The sequence below is a fragment of the Triticum aestivum genome, chromosome 3B (genome assembly GCF_018294505.1).
Source record: "Triticum aestivum cultivar Chinese Spring chromosome 3B, IWGSC CS RefSeq v2.1, whole genome shotgun sequence".
Taxonomy (NCBI): Eukaryota; Viridiplantae; Streptophyta; class Magnoliopsida; order Poales; family Poaceae; genus Triticum; species Triticum aestivum.
This window is the reverse complement of record NC_057801.1, coordinates 352453770-352459797: the sequence shown is the minus strand read 5'-3', so window position 1 is coordinate 352459797 and position 6028 is coordinate 352453770.

The following is a 6028-nucleotide window of genomic DNA, read 5'->3' as shown; positions in this document are numbered from 1 at the left end:
GAAGTAGGTGAAGATGCCGTACGTCCAAAGGCGAAGATGCCTTGATAGCACTTGGCGAAGATGCCAAAGTGGTTGTTGTAGCCGTAGCACCGTCTTGGTGGTGGTTGTCTCGCGGTCTTCTCTTTTGCTCATGAAGCTTGGACTTGGCGTGAAGTAGGGCTTGTTGAGACTTGTGCATTTGTGCTTATGGAGCATCTTCATGATGATGATGTCATTGTCGTGCTTGAGCTCGTAGAAGATGTCGTTCGTCTTCGTCGTGCACATGTTGCTTGGAGGTGACTTGCCCTTCATGACGATGTGGATCACGAACGTGACGGTGGTCGCCATGTAGATGTGGACGAGGACGATTTGCACTTGCATCTTTTTCGTGCTCCGAAGACTTGTGGCTTGAATGTCGCCGCCTTGAAGATGACGAAGGGGAAGAAGACTTGATCAAGGCTCTAATCTCCTCCATCCTTGCATCTTGTTCCTCTTTATGTGCGAAAAGCTTCTTGTTGATGTAGTCCCGTTTCCTTGCTTCGGAGTGACGAATGTCGATGGAGATGTTCTTGATGCGCTCTCGCAATCTTGATTGTGCGCCTTGCATTTGTCGTTGTAGATCGAAGATGGACGCTTTGGAAATGTAGTTGTACACGCCGTCATTGTTGTCGTAGACCGGAGAGGAAATGCCTTGCCTTGACCAATGTTGAAGATGGATCAATGATCACTCAAATGTGTAACAAGGAAATAGCACAATTGGTACCAATTCTTGTCGGTTCTCACACCTACACAAGTAAAGCTTATGGTAGAGCTCGGTGAGGATAGTGGCACAGAAATTTGATGCAAAATGTTAGCAAGAGTCAATAATGTTGAAAGAGATTCACAAATATGCAAGCGAAACAAGTAGACCAATACCAATATGTATGGCACACGGAAACGCACACACGGATAGAGAAATGGGGTCGTGCAACCAAGGAATGAGCACAAAATGTGGAATCCACGGAAAACGCTCGTGTTGCACAACTCAAGAGAGACGCTAGCACGATTGCTCAATAGGAGGATACGACACTTGTGCACAACCTATAAGATGCAAAATGGATAAACTTTTATCCCAAGTATGCTATGTATGTATGGTTCCCTGTGTTTCTCTCAAGATGATCCAAGATGATCGGATATGACAATCTTATATGCAATGTGGTATGATGCTATGGAACTTGCTTACAAGCTTCTTTGCTCTCTTTCTTTTGCTTAAAAGCTTTATTTCTTTTTATTTTTTTGTATGACCACTTTGCACAATGCACAAAACAAGATAGCAATTGTGTATATGCGGGAACAAACTTGTGACACAAGCTATGATACCAATATATGCACCACGATGATATGGTATGTATGCTATGGGAAGTATGATCACTAATGTGCACAAGTAACGTTGCCGGCATACTCAAATGGCTAGTCTCGATAGGCAAGTAACGCAAAATGGGCTAGGGGTTAACAATGCAATGGCAAGGGGAATATACAATGGAGGGATACCACGATACCAAGATGATATGGAGGTTACCGTCCGGCGATGATGAGTAGCGGTGTTCTTGATGTAGAAACCAAGATGACGGAGACTCGTCCCTAAGTAGCCGAAACACCTTAGGAAACGGAAAAACAAGAAATCAAAATCTCAAACGTCAAATGTCAAAATGGTGGTAGCGGAAAGCGGTGGTGGTTTGCACTTGGCAATGCGGAAGTGGAATGATGGGCTATACACGTGTCGGAGTTGAAGTTGCCATCCCTAAGTAGCCTAAACACCTTAGGAGACACAAGCCACAACTTAAACAAAATTGGGTTAAATTGGGGTGGAAATGTATGGTGGGCACGTCTATGCGGAAGTGGTGGTGGTGGTTGATGAAGATGCAATTGTCCCTAGGTAGCCTAAACACCTCAGGAGACTCGAACCACTACTCAAGCAACCACTAATGGGTTAGGTTGCGGAAGTCGGTGGTGGTGTAGCGGATGATATGATGGAGGGCCTAGGTAAACTTGCCAAAATTTGGAAAATTTGATGGAGTCAAATGATGTTGCAACCTATCTATATGGATGGGGGGTGTCAATAGCTACTCAACGAGCTAAAGAACGCGAAAATCGGACTCCGGATGTGAAAGTTATGGTCAAAACGGTGAAACACGGGAGGCTGAAATGACAGCGGGCGACATCCGAGGTTTCGGCCGGATGTCCGGGACCTGATGTCCAGAACCTTGCACGAAAATGCGCTCTAGGAGCCGGATGTCCGGGCTAATGGGCGGATGTCCGGGATGGCCGGATGTCCGGGCTCCAAATCCGAGGATGAACTCGAGGAACTCGATTTTGGGGCGGAAATTGATGATTTCGGGGGCAAAATTGGAGAGATTTCGTGGATGGAAAGTGGAGAAACTTGGGGAGATGCTAGATCCACTTGAAACCAAGCAAATCCATGGATCAAAATCAACAAAACATCATCAAACCAACAAATCACAAAAAAAAATTTGGGGGCTATTTTTGGTGGGGATTTTCGGATTTAGGACGAAATCAACAAAATCAAGCTAGAAAACAAAGGGTAGGGGCTCCAAAAGCATGATCAACATGGCTCTGATACCATATGATACGGGGCTAACCCAGTGTAGGCCATTCTTTCACGATTGGAGTGGGATCCCTCGAAGAACATGATGAACACGGGGAAGAATGGGGAGAAATCACAAGGGAAAACACTCAATAACAAGTCCAATCACACATCCACTAGACAATCAAACACACAAGATCCACAAGGTACATGAACAACAAAGGGAAAGATATAAGGTAAGGTTTATCTCCAAGAGGAGGTCTTGATGATATCCTCGACGGATCTTCCCACGAGGGGGTCTTGATGATATCCCGCAGGATCTTCTCCTAGATGGAGGTCTTGGCCTCCAATGGAGTAGTGGTCTCTCTCTCTTAAGAGTAGAGATAGGTAGGAGCAAAGCTCACATACAAATGAGTTATCACTTTGCTAACCCTAACTAGAGGAAGGGGATGGAGTATATATAGACTAGTCCACGAAGGGGTAAGTGAGGAGGGGATACATGGGCCTCTGGCCCGTCTCTACGCGTAGGCGGGCGCCGGATGTCCGGGCTGGGGCCCGGATGTCCGGCCTTTCGCGGGAGACCGGATGTCTGGGGCACGGGCCGAATGTCTGGGCTGGCGAGGTCGGCCTCGGTGTTCTCTGGACAGGGGGCGCCGGATTTCCGGGGTTGGTCGCTGGATGTCCGGGCATTGCTGAGGCGCCGGATGTCTGGGTTGGCGCTGGATGTCCGGCCGCTGATGCTTTTGTCCGTCTATTGGGGCCGCTCCTGCGCGGCTATCCAGCCTCTGGCCCGGATGTCTGGCCACTGTAGCTTCAGCAGCTCCGTCTTCTTCCGTCGTCGCTTGCAGGCTTCCCTCGCGGATGGTGTAGTGGTTCCTTGGCGCTTGCACTCCTCCTCGACATCCGTGAAGCTCCGACAATACCTATGCATGCACACGGGAGAAGTGTCAAGTAGTATACCATCCTCGAAGGGGTCAAATGAACACGTGTAAAGGAGAAGATTCACCTTTATGTATGAGAAGTAGAGGTCCCACGTGTCACTTGCCAAACGGACTCTTGACATGGTGATGACCGTAGGATGCTCCGCATCATATAGTCTTCTATGATTGCTAGTACTCAAAGCACATTTTTAGAACAAATAGCATCCATCGAACACAAAGGAGGATAGGGGCTTAATGTTTGGCCTCCCAACTAACTTATCATAGAGATAATTGTCAACAATAATAACTCATCATCAAATATATCTGACTAGATATATGTGCTTGGATCTTTCCCCACCACATGATACTTGCCACTGGAGAATAAGTGAGGTTGGAATAAGAAGTTGACTCAACATGAAAAGTAAATAGATAGGCCCTTCGCAGAGGGAAGCATGGATTTTTTAATGCGGTAGAGCTCATTACTTAAAACAAGGATAATTTCATTTGAGAGGTGTACTTTTCCTATCAATAGTTTAATGACAAAGTTTTCAATATCTTCCATGCTAAACACATTAATGGTGGTTCTCATAATGAAAAAGTTTTACTCCCTGAAAGCACATTTGCTCCCTTCACTACTATAGGATGGTCCTAACGCGACACATGTATCGGAGACACTTCTACCAAACTGTGTGTGTTGATGAATCACAAACAGTATTGTAATAAAACTGTCACCAATAAAACGAACTGTGTGCGATGGCAGAGACACCAAGAACGGTTCAGATTAGAGTGGCGTGTGCGATATGTGGCATACAATTGATCCATATGAACTATTTGCGATGAGCCAAAACAACAGAAACGGTCAGCCAGATCAAGGTGTGTGCGATATATGGCATACAGTTCACTCGGATGAACTGTTTGTGATGAGCCAAAACAACAGAAAGTATTCGACTTAACAAGATGTGTGTGATTCATGGCAACCAGGTCAATAGTCAGAATTGTGTGGGAAGACCAATAATAACATAGACGATTCCTGATAATAAGCCGTGTGTTGTGGGAAAACACTTGCTGGTAATACAATTGTCAGCGATTGATGAAATCATCAACGACGGGTTCCGTAGTTTAGTCCATAGGTGATGTGATTTGCTTTATCTACAGAAGAACAACATGTATACTTATAAGAACATGATTGCTAACCAAATTAAACATCCAATTACATAAGTGACTATACACAACATTTACACACACCTCAATAAACAATTACATGCATACTAAACTAGGAGAAACGATCATCTAATCATATACTTCTTGTGATGCTGTCGCCACTGCTCTGTGGCTCGATCCCTCACCTGGGGCAGGACGAAGGCACTTCCTCATGTCAACGATCCGCATGTACATCTCGTAGCTTGTGTGCGCGTCCTTGGTCGCATACTTGACATGTTCTTCATCCAGTCTCTACACCTAGGCACCGTGCCAGGCGGTCTTGTCCTTCTTGCTCTCATCCTTGATCTTCATGTAGCAGGGTCGATGATGTCCGAGGTGAGGTCTACCAAGGAGTCCTTGTTCTTCGTGCTGCCGCATACCCTGTAGTGGTCACGGATGTTGACAAACTTCTGGCAGGCAAAGCCCAAAATCTCAAGCACTTTTAGATCATGCTCGGTGTCCATCGTAGCGAAACTGTAGCCGAAGTAGTAGCGAAACTGTTGATAAACCAAGCGAAATGCTCGGAAGGCCTTGTGGCCAGGCAGTAGTGGTAGATGAGGACGTGATGGCGTATGCACAACTGGGCGGCGACAACCTTCTGATCATACCCGGCATGTCCGCTGGTGAACTCGAGGTCCAAGCCGACCACTTGGTACTTGTCCTTGGCAAGAAACTGGTCCATAGTGTGGATGAAGCTCTCCATCGAGAACGGCTCATTCGTGTACACCACCAAGAGGTTCTTCCCACTGGTACAACGAGCTACTATACCAATGGTTTTTAACCGCTTTCCATGATGACATTTTAAACTGTCGCCTTGCCAGTGTGGGTGATAGGAGGGTCCTTCCAACATGACCAAGAAACCGTTGGGGATAGCGAGTCACAATGCATATGTTTTGCATAATTAAGCGTATGCGATGCCAGCATCTATCCCAAAACGTGAGTCTTTAGACAACTATTTGTGATATCTCGAATATCCCAGACGCTCCATCCTTGCTACTCGTTTGTGCTTGCACTACCATTTACGATGCTACCCCCATCACAAACAGTTCATGATTATAGAATGTGTATGATAAGTAGACAATCACACCCATTTACTTTTCCTCGATTGTATGTGATTCGATGTAAGAGTGCATATAGTTGTCCCTATAAAATTGTATGTGAAGCTTGAATATATCCCACACGATTCAACCGTCATACCCGCGTCGAAAGAAGGCATATCGCACGCATTCTCCTATGAGCAAACGTTTACGATGCACACGACATCATAACCAGTCCATAATTACCAAGCGTGTGTGATAAGGTGACTTCCTCAAACATTTAATAAGAAGGAACTGTGTGCGATGAT